The sequence below is a fragment of the Mesoplodon mirus genome, assembly GCF_964341445.2.
Source record: "Mesoplodon mirus genome assembly, chromosome: 3".
In the NCBI taxonomy this organism is placed as follows: domain Eukaryota; kingdom Metazoa; phylum Chordata; class Mammalia; order Artiodactyla; family Ziphiidae; genus Mesoplodon; species Mesoplodon mirus.
This window is the reverse complement of record NC_138978.1, coordinates 82,694,921-82,718,628: the sequence shown is the minus strand read 5'-3', so window position 1 is coordinate 82,718,628 and position 23,708 is coordinate 82,694,921. Positions and strand designations below refer to the sequence as shown.

The 23,708-nt window shown below is 37.3% G+C and overlaps 2 pseudogenes across 2 annotated transcripts in view; one reads left to right on the top strand and one right to left on the bottom strand.

The window, feature by feature from the left end:
• Positions 1 to 23,708, bottom strand: part of LOC309799166 (calcium-activated chloride channel regulator 4-like) — an 84,757-nt pseudogene that overhangs the window by 15,727 nt on the left and 45,322 nt on the right. Inside the window, exon 11 of the transcript in view lies at positions 22,358 to 22,412. The product of the transcript in view is annotated as a calcium-activated chloride channel regulator 4-like (transcript). The remainder of the gene's footprint in view (positions 1 to 22,357; positions 22,413 to 23,708) is intronic.
• Positions 11,075 to 11,367, top strand: LOC309801375 (HIG1 domain family member 1A, mitochondrial-like; annotated as a pseudogene). Its single transcript has one exon. The product of its transcript is annotated as an HIG1 domain family member 1A, mitochondrial-like (transcript).

Below are 23,708 nucleotides of genomic sequence, written 5' to 3'. Positions count from 1 at the left end.
CTTAGTTAAGTCCCATTTGTTTACTTTTGCTTTTGTTGCTTTTTTTAGGAGACAGATCTAAAAAAAAAATAATTGCTGCAATTTTTGTCAAAGAGTGTTCTGCCCCCAGTCTCTTCGAGGAGTTTCATGGTTTCAGACTTTATTACATTCATATCTTTAATCCATTTTGAGTTTATTTTTGGATATGATGTTCTAATCTCATTCTTTTACAGGTAGCTGTCCAGTTTTCCCAGCATTACTTACTGAAGAAATCATCTTTTCTCCACTTTATGTTCTTGTCTCCTTTGTTATAGATTAATTAACCATAAGTGTGTGGGTTTATTTTTGGGCTCTCTGTTATGTTCCATTGATCTATGTGTCTGTTTTTGTGCAATACCATTCTGTTTTGATTACTGTAGCTTTGTAGTATAGCCAGAAGTAAGGGAGCATGATACCTCCAGCTTTGTTCTCTTTTCTCAAGATTTCTTTGAAATTTCAGGGTCTTTTGTGGTTCCATATAAATTTTAGGATTATTTGTTCTAGTTCTGTGAAAAATATCGTGGGTATTTTGATAGGGATTGCATTAAACCTGTAGATGCTTTGAGTAGTATGGACATTTTAACAATGCTAATACTTCCAATCCATGAACACAGGATATCATCTTCAATTTCCTTCATCAGTGTTTAATAGTTTTCAGAGTATTAGTCTTTCACCTCCTTGATTAAATTTACTTCTAAATATTCTATTCTTTTTAAAAAATTTTATTGAAGTATAGTTGATTTACAATGTTGTGTTTCTATTCTTCTTGATGCAATTTTAAATGGGATTTTTTGCTTTCTTTTTCTAAGGATAATTTTCTTTATTTCTTCTTCAAATGTTTCATTCTTAGTGTATAGAAATGCAACTGATTTCTGTATATTGATTTTGTATCCTGCAACTTGACTGAAATTTTTGATTAGTGCCAACAGTTTTTGGTTGAGTCTTTGGGATTTTCTATGTACAGAATCATATCATCTGCAAATAACAACAGTTTTACTTCTTTTTTCCTGATTTTGATACATTTTATTTCTTTTGTCAAATTGCTCTAGCTAAGACTTCCAGTAAAATATTGAATAGGAGTGGGCATCCTTGTTTTGTTCTTGATCTTAGAGGAAAAGCTTCCCATTTTTCTCCATTGAGTATAGATACTAGGTGTAGGTTTCTCATACATGGCCTTATTATATTGAGGTATGTTCCTTCTATACTCAGTCTGCTGCGGGTTTTTATCATGAAAGAATGTTGTATTTCATCAAATGCTTTTTCTGCATCTATTGAGATAATCATGTGATTTTTATCTTTCATTTTACCAATGTGATATATTACATTTATTGATTAATGTGTGTTAAACCATCCTTGTATACCAGGGGTAAATCTCACTTTATCGTGATTTATAATCCTTTTTATGTGTTCTTGAATTGGGTTTGCTAATATTTTGGGAATTTTTGCAATCTATATTAATCAGGGATATTGGTCTGTACTTTTCATTTCTTGTGGTATCCTTATCTGTCTTTGGTGTCAGCATAATGCTGGCCTCATAGAGTGAGTTTGGAAGTATTCCCTCTTCCTCAATTTCTTGGAAGAGTTTGAGAAGGATTGGTGTTAATTCTTCTTTGAATGTTTGGAAGAATTAATCAGTGAAGCCATCTGGTCCTGGAGTTTTCTGTGTTGGGAGGTTGATTACTGATTTAATCTCTTTACTAATTATCATTCTGTTCAAATTTTCTATTTCTTCCTGATTCAGTCTTGGCAGGTTATGTGTTTTTAGAATTTTATCTAATTTGTTGGCATATAATTGTTCATAATAGTCTCTTTGATCCTATGAATTTCTATAGTATCAGTTTTCATGTTTTCTTTTTCATTTCTAATTTTATATGTGTTTTCTCTCTCTTTTTTTCTCAGTCTAGCTAAAGGTTTGTCAATTTTGTTTATCTTTTTGAAGAACAAGCTCTTGGTTTTATTAACCCTTTCTATTGTTTTACTGGTCTCTATTCCATTTATTTCCATTCTGATCTTTATGACTTCCTTTTTTTCTGCTAATGTTGGGCTTAATTTGTTCTTCTTTTTCTTGTTCCTTGAAGTGTAAAGTTAGGTTGCTTATTTGAGATCTTTCTAATTCTTAATATTATATGTATTTATTGCTATAAACTTTCCTTTCAGAATTGCTTTTGCTGCATCTCATAATTTTGATATGTTTTATTTCCATTTTCATTTGTTTTGAGATAATTTTTTATTTCTCTATTGATTTCTTCTTTTACCCATTGGTTGTTCAGAAGGGTATTGTTTAATTTCCACATATTTGTGGGTTTTTCAGCTTTCCTCTTGTTGATAACTTCTAGTTTCATACCATTGTGGTCAGAAAATATAGTTGGTATGATTTCAGTCTTCTTAAATTTGCAAATATTTGTTTTGTGTTCTATCACATGTTCTATCTTGACAATGTTCTGTGTGCACTCAAGGAGAATGTATCAATATATTCTACTGCTGTTGGGTGGAATGTTCTATTTATGTCTGTTAAGTCCATTTGTTCTGGAGTATGGTTCAGTTTCAATGTTTCTTTGTTCATTTTCTGTTTGGATGGTCTATTCATTGCTGACAGTGGGGTTTTGAAGTGTCCTACTATTGTATTGTCCTATTATTGTATTGTCTCTTTCTCCCTTTAGATCTGTTAGTATTTTCTTAATATATTTTAGTACTCTGATGTTGGGTGCATATATATTTATAATTCTTGTATTTCATGATGTTTTGACTCTTTTATTATTGTATAATGACCTTCTTTGTTTCTTATTACCATTTTTGGCTTGAAGTCTATTTTGTCTGATATAATTTTGGCTATACTCACCTTCTTTTTGTTTGCACTTTTAAAGATATCCTCTTTAATCTCTTCACTTTAAGCCTATAAGTATCTTTAGAGCTGAAATGAGTCTCTTGGAGGCAGCATATAGTTAGTTGGTCTTATTTTTTTATTCATCCAGCCACTCTGTGCCTTTTGATTGGTGAAATCAATCCACTTATATTTAGAGTGATTATTGATATGTAAGGACATACTACTGTGGTTATGTTGCTTGCTTCTGATTTTGTAAAATTGTGATACATCATGATGATTTAAAATATGTATGTTTTGTGAAAGAATTCCCCTCATCTAGTTAATTAACACATCCATTACCTCATATACTTATCTTTTTGTGTGTGAGAAATTTATGTTTTACACTCTTAGCAAATTCCAATTACACAAGACAGTGTTATTTATTATATTTATCATGTTATACATTAGATCCTCAGACCCTATTCATTTTATAGCTGAAAATTTGTACCCTTCTACCTGCCTTTCCATATTTACCCCACTTCCCATGCCCCCACCAGCTCCTGGCAACCACTTTTCTACTCTCTGTTTCTATGACTTTGACTTTTAAAAATTTAGATTCCACATATAAGTAATGCCATGCAGTATTTGTCTTTCTCTGTCTGGCTTATTTCACTTAGCATAATGCCCTCCAGGTCCATCTGTGTTGTCACAAATGACAGCATTTCATCCTTTCTCATGACTGAATAATATCCATTGTACATACCTTCCACATCTTCTTTATCCATTCATCTGTTGACACACATGTTGTTTATATATCTTGGTTATTATGAATAATGCTGCAATGAACATGGTGGTGCATGTATCTTTTTGAGTTTAATGTTTTCATTTCCTTTGGATAAATACCCAGAAGTGGAATTGCTGGATCATATGACAATTCTATATTTAATTTTTTGAGGAAACTCCATACTGGTTCCATAGTGTCTGCACCACCCTCAACAGTTCACAAGGGCTCCCTTTTATCCATATCACTGCCAACACTTCTTATCCCTTGTCTTTTTGATGATAGCATTCTAACAGGTATGGGATGTTATCTTATTGTGGTTTTGATTTGCATTTCCCTGGTAGTTAGTGATGTTGAGCACTTTTTCATGTACCTGTTTGTCATTCATGTCTTCTTTTGAAAATGTCTATTCAGTTCCTCTACTCATTTCTAAATTGAATTTTTTCTATTGAACTATATGACTTATTTATATATTTTGGATGTTAACCCCTTATCAAATATATGATTTACAAATATTTTCTCCCACTCAGTAGTTTGACCTTTCATTTTGCTGATGGTTTCCTTTGCTCTGCAGAGACTTTTTTGGTTTGACATAGTTCCACTTGTTTATTTTTGCTTTTGCTGCCTTTGCTTTTGGTGTCAAATCCAAAACATCATTACAAAGACCAATATTAAAGAACTTACTTCCTATATTTTCTTCTGGTTTTATAGTTTCAGGTCTTAATTTAAGTCTTTAATTTATTTTGTGTTGATTTTTATGTATGGTGAAAGATAGTCATCCAGTTTCATTCTTTTGCATGTGGCTGTCCAGTTTTCCCAACACCATTTATTGAAGAGACTATCCTCTCCCCATTTTATATTCTCGGCCTCTTTGTCATAAATTAATTGAACATATATACATGGGTTTATTTGGGGTCCTTCTATTCATTGCTTTGATCTATGTGTCTGTTTTTATGCCAATGCCAAACTCTTTTGATTACTATAACTTTGAATATAGTTTGAAATCAGAAAGTGTGATGTCTCCAGATTTGTTCTTCTTTCTCAAGATTGCTTTGGTTATTTGGGGTCTTTTTGTGGTTCATACAAATTTTAGAACTTTCCCCCCCTATTTCTGGTAAAAAAATGCCACTGGAATTTTGATAGGGATTGTACTGAATTGCTTTGGGTAGTATGAACATTTTAACTATATTAATTCTTCCAGTCCATTAGCATGGAACATTTTTCCATTTATTTGTATCTTCTTCAATTTCATCAATGTCTTATAGTTTTCAGTCTACTGTTGTTTTATATTGTAGTAGGTCTTGAAATTAGACAATGTGAGTCCTCCAACTTTCTTATTTTTCAGAAAAAAAAGTGGTTACTCTAGTTACTTGCAATTTCCACATAAGTTTTAGGATTGTCTTCTCACTTTCTACCAAAAAACGTGGTGAGATTATGTCAAACTTACTGGTAATTTTTGGGAAAATTATCATCTTAGCAATATTGAGTCTTCTGGCATAAATATGATTTATTGCTCCATTTATTTAGGTCTTCTCTAACTTCTCATAGCATGTTTTGTAGTTTGCAGTGTACAAGTTTTTTTTACAGTTGTTATATTATTTCTATATTTCATATTTTGATATTGTTATAAATGGCATTTTAAAAGTTTTTTCAATTTTTTTGTTAGTGTATAGAAGTATGATTGATATTTTTGAAAATTGTTATTGTATAATGCAACCTTGCTAAAATCACATATTAGTTTTATAGCTGTTTTGTAGAAGAGGTTGGATTTTCCACATAGATGATCATGTCATTTTCAAACAAGGAGTTTTACTTCTTTTCTAGTCTCAATGACTTTTATTTTTTTTCTCAGGTTATTGCACTACTAGAATCTCCAGAGGGATATTGAATAGAAGAGGGAAGGTTGATTTGAATTGCCAAATCAACATTACTATAAGTGAAAATCCATAGTGATGTTTTTATAAAACTTCCAGATGATTTTACTATTTACCCAGTATGGACATATATTAACATACACAAAATTTCATTACCGTTGAGATATACTAATCTACTTCACTGTCTCCTCATGCACTTGGTTTCAGTTCCTTGGACGTGCCAAGTTTATTACCATATTAGGAATAGGGGTAATGTTTTTTTTTTTTTTTTTTTTGTGGTACACGGCCTCTCACTGTTGTGGCCTCTCCCATTGTGGAGCACAGGCTCCGGACGTGCAGGCTCAGCTGCCATGGCTCATGGGCCCAGCCGCTCCATGGCATGTGGGATCTTCCCGGACTGGGGCACAAAGCCGTGTTGCCTGCATCAGCAGGCGGACCCTCAACCACTGCGCCACCAGGGAAGCCCAGGGGTAATGTTTGATATAGGGAACGACAGGATGAGCAGGAATCACGCTCTGTTTCTTGCTTTTGTTTCTCTCATCATGTTAGCACCCATCTTCCAGACTGACTTTCTCCACAAGTCAAGAACCTTGGCTGCTGACAGTTCTAGGCTCATGTCTTTCCAGCTTCACCACCTGAGAAAAAAGAGCTTATTATCACCTACCTCAGCTTAAACAAGCATGGCAAGGGACTCTGGTTACATTGGCTTAAGCCATGTGCTCACCCTCTGAACCAATCTGTGTGGCCAGGGTGTTAGGACTTTGTGACTGGCATGTCCAGTGTTAGGTGCCATGGCAAGGGAGGAAAGGTCCTACATCACTCATTTAGGCTACATGTTAGAGTAGGGAATGAGGCAAGGGGAGCAATGGTGCTCCATAAGGAAAGTGAGTGATAACAACATGGCCAAGTGTTAAATCACTGGGAACTTAGGCATTTCCTTGGTTTATGTCTTATACAGTTCTCAAGCGGTTCTTTCATGATGTTTCATGTATGAGATGTTAATACTTATTATTTTCAGGATATGAAGTAGAATAAGCTCAAAAGAAGCATTACACTGCTCAGCACTCAGTCGTGTCCATCCCTGCCAGGCCTTTCTTGTCAGCTTAACACACCTTCCTTGGGTGAGTGTACTGGCACTGCTGGACCTCTGCTGATGGTCTCTCTTTTAGCATCTTTTATAGGTTTCCCTACCTCATGGAGGGCTAAGAACTTTGCTCCCACACAAGGAACATTTGAAATGTTAGATTCCGGAGGATATGCACACAATAGCACTTAATAAATATTTGTCATATTGAATTGAACCTGAAGAAATGAATTTACTAATGGGAAGTATGTAATGAAGGAGGGGAAGAGGGAGTCCAAGGTAAGCTATAGGGGAGCTTTGCACAGTCAGGTAAGCTTGAACACAGTGATCTAAAAATCACTTCAAGTAAATAGCTGCTTTACACCTGCATGAACCTGCAAGAGATTTTCTGTGACAGCAACCAGGTGAAGAGTTTATTAGCATCTCCCCTTCACTGGGCCACATTCTGTTGCCAAGAATGCTGATGATACCCTCCACTTGAACTGTAGTAAACAACAATTTACCACTCACGTTTTAGGAATGTGAATGTTGCAACAACAAAATACTCATTGACAGACATTAATCACTTTCTGAGCCAAGAAGGATAAAAACTACACAGAAACAATAGAACCCAAATGACAGATGGGACTGAGGGGTGGTCAGGACCTCATTGAGACACCTGTGATCATGCTGTAGACAGTCTTTCCTAATTAATTTCTCAAAGTAAACTAAAGCAAGCACATATAACCTTTGTATTCCCAGTGCCTAACACTGCATTGGCAGAGTTAAAAGCTGATTTGGTAATGAAGGCTTTCTTCTTACCATCTAATTGTAATTAAATGACTAATTTGTCTTTCTCTCAACACCAGATTATAAATTCTGTGAGGGCAGGGATCACATTTGACTTGTTTACCCTCATTGCTCAAGATCCAGTGCACATAAGTAGATGCTTAGCAAATATTGTTGACATGAAAATGAAATGATAGGAAATCAGGAGAGAAGGGAATGATTGAGCTTCTACTGTGTGCCAGGCATTTTGATAGGTGCTTATGCATTACAGTAGGTACCTCACTTTTATTCCCCATGACAACTCTGGGAGATATAAATTAATATCATAATTTTACAGTTAAAACTGGGAAGGACAACTTAGAGTGTTGAGTATCAACTATTTGCTGGGCCCTACGCTAGGAATTTTACATATATTATCCATATGTAGATATTCAAAATGCCCTGGAGTGTTTTTCTCCATACCTTACAAATTTACAGAAAAAAACTGGCATGTAGTTAATAAAAATAATGCTAATATTTAGATCCATATCTTCTGATTACAAATTGAGTACAAATAATTAAATGTTCACTGAATGAATTAAGGGATTAGTGGTTCTTATTAATTAATTTATTGATTCATAGATATTTATTTGCCCATAAAACTCTTATGAAAAGCAACTTTGCCAGTAGCACTTATTGTAAACAAAAATAATTTCAGGATCATTTTTCACCTGAAAAATCAAAATTTGTGCTTGAAAATCTCTTCTAAAATTTATTTCATCCTCTACTTACAGCTTGTATCACATTTAAATTATCTCTGACATAATTATTAAATCATAATCCAAGAAAACTCTTCATAAGATCTTTAAGTAATACACTCAAGTATTTAACAAGTCTCATTTATATATATATATATATATCTTGTTGAAACTCATTATATCTCCTTTTTTAATGGAAAATCCAATAAAAAGATTTTTAATATCTTATCCCTTATTTTACTGAATAGAATCCTGCCTTTATGTTCACTGTTATTCTGTGAATAAATCTGGACTTTTAAAGACTAATTTAATAGCAACAATACTATTTGTAACATACTTTTTCTTTTCTTGGCCTTAGGAAAATATTCTAATAATTTAACTATGAAATTACATACCCTTTCATTTCCCAGATCCACACCCTAAAGCCTTCCTTATTTTTTATTTATCTCACCAGTTAGCCTCCTTTAGTGACATTTACTGACAGCTCATTCCTTTTCCTACTTTTCTGTTATAAGGTCTTACTTTTCAATGGAGGTCACAGTTTTGAAAACTGTGGCCACAAATGCTTATATGGTCCTTTGGATGAGCTAAATCAAAAGGGCAATGAAAGGGACGCATTTTGCAACCAGATGGCTCTGTAATCCACAATTAATTTACTAATTTCTGCATGAAAACTAAAAAGATACAGTTTGATTACAGAATGTATTTCATATATATGCAAGCACTTAAAACCTTTCTAATTATGTATGCAAGGTCTAAACCAATCTCAAGAATTAGTGTCAGATTCAGAGCAGAATCTTAAAATATTGCTAATCCTTTTAAAATGTAAATGAATTAGTCATTTGGAGAATGCAAATCAAAATGGCAAATACCACTACATACCCATTAAAATAACTCAGTGAAACAGACAATTTTCTAGGAAAATACAAATGATCACAATAGAATCAGTCATAGGAAACCTGAATAGACCAAGAATTAACTTTTACTCAATTAATCAATAAGAAAAAGCTACTCCACTTGAGAAAATGAGTTAATGACATACTTTTTTGGCAGGTTGACAAAAATTTTAAAAGGACAGTAATATCTACTTTTAGTGATAGTTTAGGGAGGCAAATACTGTCATATACAGTTGATAATAAAAAGAGTTGCTAATACTTTCTTGTGAATAAATTGCCAATGTTAATCAAAAAAGGGAAAATTTTTTTTTTTGGTCTCTGAAAATTTTCTTTTAGAAATTCTTCCTAACCAACTAAAGATGTAAATTAAGATTTTTCTATAGGCATGTTAATCATAAAGAACATTATTTTAAAAGAGTGAAAACTTGGAAAGATTCTAGATTTCCTTGTATAAATTTTATTACATGAATATATGATCATTAAAAATGAACTGATATTTCAGTATGTTAATGATAGTGTTGAATTTAAAAGCTCTTATTATACTCTAAAGAAATCAACAAAATACAACTACACACAACAATATAGAGGGTTCTCACAAAGATATTTCACTAAAAGAAGTCAATCACAAAAAAATATGTATTATATTATTCCACCTATATAAAGTACATCAACAGGTAAAAACAATTTATGCTGTTAGAAATCAAGATAATGTTTAACTTTTGGGGAGATAATGACTGGAGGAGAACAGAAAGGGGTACCTGGGGATGATAGTAATGTTCTTTTCTGAATATTGGTCCTGATTGCAGGGACGTGTTTGTGAAAATTCTTCTAGCAAATGACAGAAGCCAAGGTTTTCATGTACTAAGCTCTAAAGAGGAGCCAGAAAATATATAAGTAAGATATTATGTAACATAAATACTTTAAATAACCCTCCTTGGCCTGATTCTAAACCCTCATACAAAAGGACATTGATAAAATAGCCAGTTCATTCTTCCCTTATCTCTTCATTCATTCAACAGTTAATTATTGAGAATTTCCTGTGTGCCAAGTCCACTTCTAGTTAGTGAAGTGAGGAAAACCATTAGGTCACTGCTCTCATGGAATTTATATTCCAGCTGGGAAGATAAACAATAAACATTGTAACATTCCATTGAAAATTAATATGTATCACTTAGTGTTAAAAGCTATACAGAGATTAATCCTTTGTCAGGTGCTTCATTTGCAAATATTTTCTCCCATTTTGAGGGTTGTCTTTTCATCTTGATTATGGTTTCCTTTGCTGTGTAAAAGCTTTTAAGTTTCATTACATCCATTTGTTTATTTTTATTTTTATTTCCATTACTCTAGGAGGTGGGTCAGAAAGGATCTTGCTGTGATTTATGTCATAAAGTGTTCTGCCTATGTTTTCCTCTAAGAGTTTTATAGTGTCTGGCCTTACATTTAGGTCTTTAAACCATTCTGAGTTTATTTTTGTGTATGGTGTTAGGGAGTGTCCTAATTTCATTCTTTTACATGTAGCTGCCCAGTTTTCCCAGCACCACTTATTGAAGAGGCTGTCTTTTCTCCATTGTATGTTCTTGCCTCCTTTGTAAAGCAGCCCATGCAGCTCTTTCTCAAAAAAAAAAAAAACCCAAACAACCCAATCCAAAAATGGGCAGAAGATCTAAATAGACATTTCTCCAAAGAAGACATACAGATGGCCAACAAATACATGAAAAGATGCTCAACATCTAATGCTCAACTAATGCTCAACTAATCATTAGAGAAATGCAAATCAAAACCATAATGAGGTATCACCTCACACCAGTCAGAATGGCCATCATCAAAAAACCTAGAAACAGGGCTTCCCTGGTGGCGCAGTGGTTGAGAGTCCGCCTGCCGATGCAGGGGACACGGGTTCGTGCCCCGGTCCAGAAGGATCCCACGTGCTGCGGAGCAGCTGGGACCGTGAGCCATGACCGCTGAGCCTGCACGCCCGGAGCCTGTGCTCCACAGCGGGAGAGGCCACAACAGTGAGAGGCCCGTGTACCGCAAAAATAAAATAAAATAAAATAAAATCTAGAAACAGCAGAAGCCAGTTGGAACCTGCGACATCTTGTAGTTGTCTGAAGATTCTTCAATCACTATGTCAAGCGACACAGATGTTTCTCTTCCTTCATATGATGAAGATCAGGGATCTAAACTTATCCAAAAAGCTAGAGAGGCACCATTTGTTCCCACTGGAATGGCAGTTTTTCAACAATCGTTGCATATAGATTATATAAATTGAAGAGCAGGGGAAATACTAAAATGTCTGTTCACCTGATCCACATGTGCATGGCAGCCCAAGGCTTTGTTGTGGCAACAATGACTCTTGGTATGGGCTGTTCCATGTATCGAGAATTCTGGGCAAAACCTAAACCTTAGAAGAGGAGAGGTTGTCTTGGTCTCACTGGTGGTGCTTGCTTTAGTTAGACATCTCATATTGAGGTTATATGTTTATGTTGAAAATAAATCCTTTGGGTCGGACAATAAAATGGTAATTTGAATACTGGCTTCCTTTCTTGCAGGCTTGATTTGCCTGGTGACCAGGTTACTGGTGACTAGTTCATTAGCTAGGTCATTCAGGGGAGTCAGATTAGCACAAAAACATGTCATTTTTAAATGCACTTGATAGTGGTACAATGTCCACCTTCTTAAACTCTTCTGATGAAATTAGTTGTAAAGAGGACAACATGCCAATCCTGATAATGCTCCCAGTTGCTGCAGAATATCATATGCTTTTGATGTAATATAGGAATCCTACTTACCCCAGTTAATTTAACTCTTTCTGACTGCCTTGTGGACTGAGTACTGTTTTAAGGGCTGGTTGGCTCTTGAGGAACCCTTTCAGAACAGTGCACAGAATACAACATTATAAACCTCCTGGCAACTATATGTGTGTTTTTAAGCCAAACCTAAAAAGCTGGTAAGAGAGCTGCTTTGAAGAGTATTTATTTAAGAATCATAGTTGTAAACATGAGAATAACTTAACTGTAGATCCCCATTTAGCTCTTTTGTAATTGTAGAATTATATTTTGTTGCTGTTATATTAGAATAATTTTTGTGTCATTTTGAAATAGAAATATGAATTTTAAGTGCTAATGCAAGGATAAATGAAAAACACTTTTTAAATGTGTGCAGTATGTTTGTTTTCTCTGTAAGAATCATAAATGTTAAACTAAATAAATTGCCTATAATGGAAGTGATTTATGAGCAAGCTGGTTTGGTCAGACATTATACAAACTTTGGTATACTACAGAATGCTTTGTTGTACTTGTGAAATTCTCTTGTCTAACCTGAATTTACATTCCATGATGACAACATGGTAAATGTAGTGTTATTAAAGTAAGTGAACACATCAAAAAAAATCTAGAAACAATAAATGCTGGAGAGGGTGTGGAGAAAAGGGAACCCTCCTGCACTGTTGGTGGGAATGTAAATTGATACAGCCACTATGGAGAACAGTATGGAGGTTCCTTAAAAAACTAAAAATAGAACTACCATATGACCCAGCACTGCCACTACTGGGCATATACCCTGAGAAAACCATAATTCAAAAAGATACATGTACCACAGTGTTCACTGCAGCACTATTTACAATAGCCAGGACATGGAAGCAACCTAAATGTCCATCAACAGATGAATGGATAAAGAAGATGTGGCACGTATATGCAATGGAATATTACTCAGCCATAAAAAGGAACAAAATTGAGTTATTTGTAGTGAGGTGGTAGGACCTAGAGTATGTCATACGGAGTGAAGTAAGTCAGAAAGAGAAAAACATACCGTGTGCTAACGCATATATATGGAATCTAAAAAAGCAGCACTGATGAACCTAGCGGCAGGGCAGGAATAAAGACACAGACATAGAGAATGGACTTGAGGACATGGGGCAGGAGGAGGGGAAGCTGTGATGAAGTGACAGAGTAGCACTGACATATATACACTACCAAATGTAAAATGGATGGCTAGTGGGAAGCTGCTGCATAGCACAGGCAGATCAGCTCCGTGCTTTGTGACGACTTAGAGGGATGGGATAGGGAGGGTGGCAGGGAGACTCAATAGGGAGGGGATATGGGGATATGTGTATACATATAGCTGATTCAATTTGTAGTACAGCGGAAACTAACACAACATTGTAAAGCAATTATACTCCAATAAAGATGTGAAAAAAAAGATTTGGTACAAAAATGAAGAAAATAAATAAAAGCTATACAGAGAATTTTAAAACGAAAGATAGGATGGTGACTGAGTTGCTGCTTAGGACTCGGTTGACAGACATGGCCTAGCCGAAGAGATATTTAAACAGAGATGTGCCAAGAAAGAGTCAGTGATGAAAAATCAGGTATAAGGAACAGCATTTCAAAGAAAAAATGACTTCTGCATTTGACCTCAGGCAGCTGGGTGGGTCAGTGTTGCTGTTTATGTAGGAGTATGGGAAAGGCGGCCAGCTGATATAGGAGAGTAGAGAGGGGCTGCATTTCTCAAGTGTGAAATAAGTTTTTAGCTACTTTTGAATGAGTCTGGGCCTTAAAATATTTGAAATTAATTTGAAGGACTAATGTAAAATCCTGGTCAGGTGTAAACAGGGTCATAGAAGCAGTTGGTGTTGGAGGAAGGTATTAAGCAGAACTATATTTATATCAACAATTTGAATGAACCTAAGTAGAAGATGAAGGCTAGTTGGGAGATTAATTAAGAGAAAATGTTAAGCCAAAGTTTGTTATTCCATTAACAATGAGGATATAATGCAAGATACTTTTTTTTTTTTTTTTTTTTTGCTGTACGCGGGCCTCTCACTGTTGTGGCCTCTCCCGTTGCGGAGCACAGGCTCCAGACGCACAGGCTCAGCGGCCATGGCTCACGGGCCCAGCCGCTCCGCGGCATATGGGATCCTCCCAGACCGGGGCACGAACCCGTATCCCCTACATCGGCAGGCGGACTCCCAACCACTGCGCCACCAGGGAGGCCCTGCAAGATACTTTTATTAGATGGGGTGACTTAACATTACTGTCCAGAGGTATAACATTGTCTTCCTATAGTGTAAACTTTTAGAGTAAGGTGGTTACTGGTTCCTCTTGTTGTACTTTTGTCGGCTCTGGGATTGATTCATTACAACTGATACTCTGGAGAAGACAGATTCCATGCTTTCCTTTAACAAATATTTTCTGAGCATAGTGATAGGTATAGAGGATATAATGTTAATAAGAGGTTGTTTTCTGCCCTCAAAAAGATCTCCATCTGGAAAGAAATAAGGGAGAAATAAATTGTCAATTAAGACATAAAATGTTAAGTGTTATCCCAGGGGCAAGAATGAGGTGATGTGAGAGGAATTTAATCCAGTCAGAAGAGGGATTGGAGAAGTTAGGGAATGCTTCCCAGGGGAGTGATATCTATTCTAAGACTCATCAGATGAGCATGAGTCATTCATGTGACAGCAGAATGTGGAAGTGGGTGGGTGATGGAGGGGGGATGGAGATGTAGCCTGGGGATACAGAGAAGGTGGATGGAGCTCAGTACATACAAGTACAATGTGAGCTGTGAGAACTGTGACTGGAGTGGTAAACCAGAGGTGGAACATGAAAGACATTATCAATCATATCATGGGGCTTGAACTTCACACTGAGTACAAAGGAGAGTCGTTAGAAAGTTTTAAGTAGGAGAGTAGAAGCATCAGATTGGTACTTTAGAAAGACTCTGGCTGTATGGTGAAGAATGGTTGAAACAGGGCTGCATTGCTAGCACATATGTTGTGTGAATTAGAAAAACAACTTGTGAATTGGAAAAATGTGTTCCCTCTGGGCAGAGAAATGATCTAATAGTGCCCCCTCAACCTTAATCTTGGGAGCTGAGTTTGGACTGTATTTCACCCCTACTCTCCTTGCCCCTGACAAGGCTGGGTGCTTTCAGGCAGGGCACAACCTACACAATGGTTCACAGTGGCTCTTTTTGCAATGGGTTATGTAGGAGTCCAAGTGAGTGATGCTGGGGACATGAACTAAGGATAGAGACAGGTGGAGGACTTTTTGATATATTCAGAATTGACAGGATTTGGTAACTGGTTGCAAGAGGGTAAGGAAAGGGAGTGGAAGAGTTTCTGTATGTGTATGTGTGTTCAAATATTCATTACTTCATCCTTCCCTCACTCCTCTTTTTTTCTCTCTTCCCAGGATGAAGTTCTGTTCTCCAAAGAACTCACTGTACAGTTGAGGGCTGTTAGGGAGGCTTATGTCAAATACGTAAAGAAGTAAATGCATTTGGAAGTTAGATTCTATATGAAGAGTGGAGAGTTGGACACAAAAGAAAGAGTGCTCTGTGCTGCCTGAGAGTGGGGGAGACAGTCAGGAAAGGCAGTAGGGGTGGGATTTTGAAAAAGGGGGGCATATGGTCAGGAGGCAGAAAAGGGAGCCTGAAGATGGTAGGATTAGAAATGGAGAAGGATGAAAGGGGTATGGTGTTCCTGATAAAGACCTAAAGACATAAAACAGTGTGGACTTTTGGGAAACTGAAAGTCCTTGACTGATTAGATGTGTGAGAACAGTGAGATGGTACAGTAAGAGACAGGGAAGTGGAGGCAAGGGCCACATGGTGGCAGGCCTGGCACTCATTCATTTGACACACATTTTGGTCCTTTTGTCCTTGGTGCCTGGAAAAAGTGATGTAGAGTCATAGTCTCTACCTTTGTGGCATTAGTCTTTATTTTTAAAACAGTTTAAGAATTATTTTGGTTTTGTGCATTACTTTGTGGGCAATGTGGTAGGCATATTGGGGAGGGGAGAATCAAGACAGAGACCAGGTAGGGGGCATCTTTATCCAGGAGATGATGATGGATGCTGAACTGAGGCAGCATTACTGAAGGTGAGGTGGGGAGAGACAAAGGTTAAGGAGATTTCTGTGACAGGACTTGTTGACTGATTGAATACAAAGTGTGAGGGAATTGTAGGGCCAAGGGATGGTCTCCTGGTCTCTGATTTGAATGACTGGGTGGTGAAATATTTTTCTTTCTCTGAGATAAGAAATTCAGAAGGAGGTATGGGTGAAGAGAATAGTTCAGTTTTATAGAATTATTTCGTTTCCTGACCAAAACTGACAAATCCATATCCAAACAGCTTTCTAAGCTACCTACATTTCCCATGTTGGCTCAAAATGTGTGCATGTGTGTGTGTGTGATGTTCATGGTGATGGGGCAGAGGGTGGAGGTGGAACTGAAATTCAATAGTGGACTTTCTTTGTTATAGTATTATTAGACTCTGGGATCTGGAGAGCAATGAATTGCTCTATGAAGAAGCCTGATAAGATTCTAGGTATATATGAGACACTGTGTGTGCCTGTTTTTAATAAAAGCAGAAGATTTTGTTAGTTGTGAGTTCTAAGTCTAACCAGAGCTTCCAATTATGGACTAAGGGATGGCTTTAGTTTCAATACCACCAAACTCCTACTTTTTAATTTCTCATATGTCTCTAGAACAATTTCGTGTGAAAGCCACTCTCTTATTTCCTGATAACCATGTGACAACAGATAGCACTTGTGTAGCACTTTGCTTACATTCCTCATGAGGTCAAACATAACAGGTATTAATGTGCTGATCATCATACAGATAATATTGAACAATACAAGGGACTGGGATCATAAATCAAAAAATTAATTAGCAACAAATATGATTTGACTATATGTTTTACTAAAATGCTATTGTAGGTACAAAAGCTTTAAGACAACTTTCTGGTTTATGGAACAATATAAAGTGATTTGTAATGAATACTTACTTTTTCATATGTCAGCTCTAAGAGTAGGACTACTGCATGCAGATATACAGACTGTGCTTTGTGAAACTCCAGGAGTGCCATTCATATAAGAAATTATTTGAATGGATCCTTTTAGAGTTGTGTATATGGTGGTCCTAGATAAGATTTAGGGTTATGTGGAAACAGAAGACAGAAATGAAGGGAAATTCAGCTAGTCCAAGGGAAGAAGCTGTGCTAGGCACCAGAAGTAGAGGGTGATGGTAGGAGGGCTGATTGGAGATTAAGTCCAAGACTTGCCAAGAAATCCAGCATGGAAAATGACTGGACCTCTTCTTGCAGAAGCGAGAATGGATGATGGGGAGGTGAACACAGGTGTTATCTACAGGAGGGAAGGAAGTGGGAAGACAGCAGGAGTTTGCTTTCTAGAGAATGGGTATGGATGTCAGTTGGTTTGTCACCATAAATTTGTGCAACAATATTGTTCACTCTGATCACTATGAAATCAATTTACTGAGCAGTGTTATCTCTTTGGGATATAAGCATGAAAAAATAATGTTTTTCAGTATCTATGTTCTAGTGTTTCCCCTATCTCATTGGGTACCAATTTCTATTACTGACATCATAGTCCAATTCTATTAGTATTGTCAGCTTTGAGTATTTGAACAGTTTTGTTTTTTTTGATGGTTAGCACCCAATCCTATTCATTTTAAGACATGTGTCGTTTAAGACATGTGTCTTCAGATTTCCTCTTTCCCTTCCTCTAACTCAGGCCAGACTTATGTCTCTGACTTGAAATAGGGGAGAAAGGAGTATACAGCCTCTGTTTCAATTGACTGCTTCTCCCTTTTCTTAGGGTTTTTCTGCTTGGGTCTTGGGGAGGAGAAATAGGAGAGGCTAATGTCTCCTCATAAGCCTGTTGTGTAGTTTCAGATGTCACTTGGTGGTAGGTGCCCAAAAGTTGTTCCCTAGCAAGTTCTTAGATGGGTTCTGTAAAGCTCTTCTCTTTACACAGTCTCTTGGCGTGAGAGATCCCAAGCGGATGAAGCCCAGTCACATTCCACAATTCTACTCAATCAGTAAGAAACTCTACACTTAATGTATCAAACATGCATGAAATCCTCAGTGCATGATGGTGGTCCCACTAGAAAATCTGTCTTCCCCACCTCTCTCCTGCCTATTTCTTCCATGTCAGCAGCATCAAGACTCTGCCCATCCAGTGGTTCAGCAGTGTTGGTGTGAGAGGATTACTAGCTCCTGACTTTGTGGCTTCCTGAGATGTACACTTTATTCAGGAGTATCCTTTTTGTTTTTTGTTTTTGTTTTTGGTTTTTTTTGAGTATCCTTTTTGAACACTGCACTTCCCCCAAAGGACAACTCCTTTCTCTCTCTCCTAGTCTTCTTACAGTGGGGGTGGTTAGTGTAATGGAATTGCTGGGTGGTGAACTATAGCTTTGGATGACCTAGAACCTCTCACTTGCTATAAAGAGATATGGCTTGCAGTATTCTAAGTTTGGAATCTGGGGTACATAGTACCTTTTGTTCTCAGATTTGTGCCATCATAGCTGAAAGTGGAATCTGGGTGAGTACTAAATTGTATCCTGTTTCAATAGCAAAATTCACATGTTCAAGGCAAAAACAGTGTGCTCCTGGGGAATCTATACATAAATGAATGGTCAGTGGGTGGATGGGTGAGGCTTTTATTTGCAATGGGGTTGATGAATCTCATTCAGTGACTTGATGCTTCAGACCACTTTGAAAACTTGTAATTATTTATATCTTGTAATTTAATATTTGTCTTTTTGCTAGGCTTTAACTTCCATGGATTAAGAATGTCTTTTTAATTCACTACTTTTCCACAGCACCATAATGCAGAGTGATGGCAAATAGCAGAAGCTTAATAAACTGACTGACTGACTGATTGACAGGTGGCCCTCAGTGCTAAGATCCCTGAGCTTGGGGTACAATAGTACAAAGCTTCTCAGCATGAGAGCTGCTATGAATTGAATGCTACATTCAGGTGTGGGCCCACACACCTGCCACTTTCTAATGGGATTCACACAACACTTGGAGGTGATTATTAGTATCACATTTTTACAGAAGAGAAAACTAAGGTTTAATTCTACACCAAAGTCTGCCTCCAAAGAATTAACAATTAGAAAAAATTTTTTTTAGCATTTTTACATATATGTAGCTTAAAATATAAAATATTTTAAAATATTTATACTAAAATCTAACCTTTCCTTGTTCTACAAATTAAACCTTTCTTAACCATATATTCTTCCAATTTCTATTCCTTCTCTATGCTCTATTTCATAATCAAGATTCTTGAATTTTGTGTACATTCTTTCTCTATTTATTCACACCACATTATTTCTTTACCATAATTACTCTTATTAAGGTCATTTGTAACTCTACGTTGTTATATTAAATGGTTGCCTCTGAGTGTCTGCGTTCTCTATTCAAAGCTTCCTGCTTTCTCTCTTTTAAAATTATTTGTTTTAAAATTAAATTAAGCTAATTTATTTATGTTATTTATAATTATTATATAGTTATTTCTATTTTATTATTTATAAATTATTATTTTATTATTTATTTATTATTTGTCTAAGGCAGGGTCCACACTCTTCCACATAAGGAAATTCTTTGCTATTCCACAGTTGTCACCATTGCATACTTCCTTGTTTCAATTGGCCTTGCTGAGGCAACATGGAGAAAATTGAAGTTCATTTCCCAGAAACCACAAGACTTTGGTTAGAGTTGGTCAAAAGAGATATTTGTTTGAAATTTGGAAGGCAGAAGTAAACCAACAGCCATAACTGTCTGAAGGGAGGGGTGATAGGAGGCAGTAAGAAATAAAACCAGCAGAGGTGGGCTGGCATCCTTACTTTTCCCTACTCCATGTTCAACTTTTTCCTGACTGCTGGCTTTGCTGACCTATCACGATCCCAGACTTACCACAAGAAATCTAGCAACAAACTCACAGAGGTTGTAGCTGTGCAGGGGTCACAGGCTACCACAGACTTTTTTTTTTTTTTTTTGCGGTACGCGGGCCTCTCACTGTTGTGGCCTCTCCCGTTGTGGAGCACCGACTCCAGACGTGCAGGCTCAGCGGCCATGGCTCATGGGCCTAGCCACTCCACGGCATGTGGGATCTTCCCGGACCGGGGCACGAACCCGTGTCCCCTGCATCGGCAGGTGGACTCTCAACCACTGTGCCACCAGGGAAGCCCCTACCACAGACTTTTACATCAGCGCCCTCATGGTCCCACTCTAGTTCCTGGCCTTGCTTAGCTTCTAACATTCAACACCAAAAACTAACTCCAGTGCTTCAGTGCTTCTTGACTCTTCAACTCTTTCTTCAGTTACTTCCCCAGTTAACCCTTGTAATAAATTCCCTACTCTGTAATATTCATAGTAGTTCTGTTTCCTTGATGGAACTCTGACTAATATCATTATTGGTTGTTTTAGGTATCTATTAATGAGTACCAAACTATCCCAAAACTTACTGGCTTGAAACAACCATTTTATGATTTTCATGATATTGTGGTTGACTGGGCTAAGCTAGGTGGCTTTTCTGCTGGTCTTACTTGAAGTCTGGTATCCATGAATGAAATCACCTAGAGGCTTGACTTGGAATCAGAGATAGTTAGGTTCGTTTCTTTGTGCATATGGAATCGGAACCTTTTCATCAGCATAGCTGGGTTTTACACATGGGCTCGCAAGAACACAAAAATGGAAGCTTTCATAATTCCTGCTACATCCTACTAATTAAAGCAAGTCATTGGTCCAGCCCAAACGAATTTGTGAAGGGACTACACAAAGGCATGAATAACAGGGCTTGTGAATCTTTGAAAACACAAAGTTTCCAAACTCTAAAGCTAGTTTTGGAGACTAACTACCATACTTTTCTGTTTGGCCTGCCATACGCCTAACTCACTTTAATGTTAACTCAAGATGTGCTTTTCTGTGTCCCATTTTAGGCTGCTGTCATGGTGAGTGTTCATCAGACACTACGTTACCAAGTCCAAGCTCACTCTGCTCTCCTCACAACAGGCCAATAAATCAGAGACGAGGTGTTGAGGCAAGGAATACAACTTTATTTGGTAAGATGGCAGACAGAGAAGATGGCAGACTAAAGTCTCAAAATAACCATCTTATTGGGCTTTGGATGCCAGTTTTTTTTATAGCACAGAAATGGGGAAGAAATGAGGAAGTAAAGTAAAAAGACCATAAGTTTTGCAAATATCACCTGGAATGGCCAACCTCTGGGAGGGGATGTGTTAATTTCTTCTTTCTTGCAGCCATCCACAGGTGGACAGGGTCCAGATGTTTCCCTGAACAAAGGCACTTTGGTTTAACATTCAGGCAGGGGGGCAGCGTTCCCAGAGGCAGGCCATTATGTATAGACAGTATCCTTATAGTGAACAAAAGCAGCGGAAAGCAAGGGTAAAGTAAAAGAAACAGATCCAACATGTAGTCAGATTTGGCTCTTCCCTGTTACAACTATGTTTGGGGTCACACCATCTGCGCGTGTTCTATTAGGTCACTCTGACCTGCAACACCAGCCATCATTAATAGCATGAAGTAGAAGCACAGAAAGGTAGTTCCCTTAGTTCTGGCTGAGCAGGAGGGATTGTGAATGTATACCACCCCTCAGTATTATGGCTTTGGGCAGACTCCTGCAGGCAGATGAAGGACACTTTTGTGACACTACTGACTTGCCCATCTCCAGGGGCAGCAGTCAGTTGGTTGCTTTTTTTCCATTCAGAAACCCTGAAGTCATTTGAGACTCTGAGGTTGGTACAAAGGCTGCCCTTTCCCACATAGGGCTGCCTCTTTTCCTTTACTTGGGAAAACTTATATTTTCTGTAGCTAGATTCCCTGCCAGAGGCAATGGTCCAAAGGTTCTCTTTCCAAACCTGGTACTTTTTTGTGATTAACTGCATCAACTATTAGACCATGAATGTTGCTGTATGGCTGTAATGGAAAGTTCATGCAGAGATTCCACATTACATGTTTTATTACTAGTTTATCATGGACTATAGCCAGAGCTGGTTTAGTAGACATAAGACCTATGTATGTACTTGCACAGAGGCCCATGCTTAGAAGGCCCTGCACTTGGTTTAATGCTTTGTTGTTGCCAACTTGAAATTCATAATTACAATATTTCTTGAACTGAGGACCCCCTCATTCTCATTTTACACTGGGCCCCACAAGATATGTTGGTGATCTTAACTACACCAATGGTAGCCATTCATTTTATTTTTATGGTTATTAATAATTCACAGTTAGCTCCTTGATGCAGACCTGGGCATAGAGCTCCATCAGTCTCTGTCCTAGGAAGGGATAGCCCAGTACTGGGACCTACTAGAGCTTAGCTACTGCACTGGAACATTGGGAGGGAAGTAACCAGGCTCATAAGCCTTGCTTGCAGAGCTGTGGAGTGGGCAAATAGGAAGGACACAAAGAAAGGCTGACTCATATAGTATATCTATTGCCTACACAGAATTTCAGGCTTTTGTCATCTTCTTTGTAATAGGTCAAGTGTCCTACATGTACCGCCTGCCAAACCTCCTCCACATTTACCTGTGTATCCAGAACTATTAGCACTGGTTGAGTTGGTGCCAGCTCACTTGAGGAACAGAGTGCCAACAGATTTTCTGCCTCAGCAGCCCAGTCGCCAAATGCCTAAATACAGAGCTCATGTTCCGCTGAATGCCATGAGAGTAAATCAGAGCATCCTACTGATTAAGGGCTTCCAACTTTCCTCTGATTTTAGATTCTCTGCACTTCTCATTTAAACTGCAATACCCTTCTTGTCAATCCTGCCACTCAGACCAAATTAATTATGCCAGGTCAAAGTCTGATCTATGTTTAAAGATTGCTAAGGATGACCCCAGGCTCACCTTACTTGGCTTTCATTTTGGTTTACTTCCAAATCAGTGAGTAACTCCTACCAAAGCTGAATGAGATAAGGATGCAAATGATAGGTGATCATCTTCAGTGTCTTTCCAGTTCCTCAGGGAGTTGAATTTGGGTGGTAAAATTCCCTTTGCAACATGAGACAAACTTTAATTGGAAGAAAAAGAAACCATAAGCCTATAAACTTGGACTCAAAGCTCTACCTACTCTCATGAAGCCAAGTTCTTTCAGCACCATAGTAGGCCATAGTTTTATGTTCCCTTTTTTTTTTTCTGGAACTGTTAGGGCCTGTGTAGGTATGGCCATGGCCTGCTACTTAAATCTGCTCTTTTCAATCTACACTCTCTCTTTAATAAATCTAATTCATTACTATGGCTTTAATGCCATCTATATCCTGACAACCATGAAATGTATATCTTTATTTAACAACTAATTTTGGACTCCAGGCCTTTGGATTCAATTGCCAATGTCATAATGCTAGTTGACATTTATTCACAGGCTCCCTAAATGTAAACGTTCAAACTCAGCTCTTTATTCCTTCTATTGAAATCCTCTTTTCCTGAATCTTCCCCATCTCAGTAAATGGCATTTCCATTCGTCCGTAGTTTCAGTTAGAAACTTAGGATTCATCCTCATATTCATTACCCTTTATCTCTCTCATACAACCCATGACCATATCTTCTCTATTCCACTTAATTTTATTTTTAGTGTGTCCACTTCTCCCCATCCATCTCCTCTAAGCTAAAATCATTTCAGACCCAGGACAACTGCTATAGCTTTCTCACTGGATGATATTTCCTTTCATGTACTGCAGATCCCCTTCACACACAGAAACCAGAAAACTGTTTTCAAATGTAAATTAGAGCTCCTTTGCTTTCTTACACTTGTATTTTTACTATTCACATAGACAACTTTAACATTTTGATGAAGTTTGAAATATTATTCCAGAAAACTGTTGTATGAAGTAACATACAACCAGATAGCAAGAAGAAAAAAGTTTTATTTATCACTGTGTATGATAAATGAAACAATGAGTAAATAAAATTATACTTTTTTTTTTTT